The sequence below is a fragment of the Cibotium barometz genome, chromosome 7 (assembly GCF_041138505.1).
Source record: "Cibotium barometz isolate CiBa-2024 chromosome 7, ASM4113850v1, whole genome shotgun sequence".
Taxonomy (NCBI): Eukaryota; Viridiplantae; Streptophyta; class Polypodiopsida; order Cyatheales; family Cibotiaceae; genus Cibotium; species Cibotium barometz.
Window position 1 is genome coordinate 6,683,670 of NC_141052.1, and position 1,334 is coordinate 6,685,003.

The following is a 1,334-nucleotide window of genomic DNA, read 5'->3' on the forward strand; positions in this document are numbered from 1 at the left end:
ACCACTGATTTTGATTTGGTTGATTTGGAGTTCAGGCTCACTAGAGACTGTATAAAAGCTCTTTCCCAGAGGAAGACGTACCTGATAGATACTCTCATCCTGGCTACTCTCTTAGTGAGTATTTTCCAAGATTATTCTTTCTACAAAAGTATCAATCCTCTTCAATCTCAAACTGAGTCTTTGAGTCTTTCCTTGTGCAGCATGTTCATCAAGAGAAAATTGCATCCTGGGGCTATGCACAGGATCTTCATCACTGATCCAAGAATCTCTTTCAAGCTCAGAGATCACATAGAGAGCAGTGCAGACATTGCAAAATGGTTCAATTATTGCAATTTTGAAGTAGTTGATGTCATCTTCCTACCATACCACTCCAAGTAAGTACACCTAGATTTTAGATTTAACAGTACTTTGCTTTTTTGGTTCCTTTATCTTTCTGGTCCTTATATTATTCTTCTTTTTGTAGCTCTCATTGGAGTTTTGTTTCCATTGACCTTGAACAAAAGAGATGTTATACATTTAACTCTCTTCAGGGTACCCACCAGGAGCTAGGCCTGTAAGTCTTATCCTTAATGTATTCTCATGAAACTTTGGAGTATGGAGAATGCTAATATCAAAGAATCTTGGATAGTTCTCACATTTCCTTTGGTATTGCAGTGTCTTGAAAAGACTTTTTGATGCCCTGGACTTATGTCCTCCAAATACAAATTTACTCAACCTGATTGAACCAATTGCATTGCAGGTTTGTGGAAGAACACCAATCTTATTTTATCTTCTCATTCTGTATAGAGAACTGTTTATCTTTATTTAAATTTTCATAATTTCATTTACAGACACCACAACAAACAGACCCATATTCTTGTGGATGGAGATTACTTATAACAGCTAAATACATGTTGGACTCCTACTTTGGAGAGAAGCAGCATGAGTTTGTAAGTCAAAAGATTTACAATCTTTAAATTTTCTAATTTTTAACATAAATGCAATCAAATTCTGAAAATAATATTTTCTTTATTGCAGATGCAAGAAGATAGTTTTGGCTCTGACTACATCTATAGTTTCAGAGCCAATACAATTTTGAGGTTGCTATGACTTGCTTCTCCTATTCCTGCATCTCCTCCACTTCTAAACGAGCCAATATCCCCTTCCAATATTGATGTAGAAGTGATTACTGAGAAGAAAGATGATTTGAAATCTTTCAATGTAAATGATAACATTCTTGATGGGTTCCAAAAAGTTCAGGAGCAGCCTTCCAAAGTGCCTGAGGAGATGAAAATGGAAAATGAGCCCCACGAAATATGAAGTCTTCGGATGTAACTAAGGTGCAAAAGGAGAAG

At 36.1% G+C, this 1,334-nt stretch overlaps 1 long non-coding RNA gene across 1 annotated transcript; it reads left to right on the forward strand.

Annotated features, from left to right (window-relative positions):
• The first annotated feature begins 290 nt into the window (after nt 1–290).
• Nucleotides 291–917, forward strand: LOC147636628 (uncharacterized). Its single transcript, XR_015266121.1, has 4 exons — nt 291–374; nt 464–553; nt 655–739; nt 831–917. It is a non-coding gene; the product is annotated as an uncharacterized LOC147636628 (long non-coding RNA).
• Nucleotides 918–1,334: the final 417 nt, after the last annotated feature.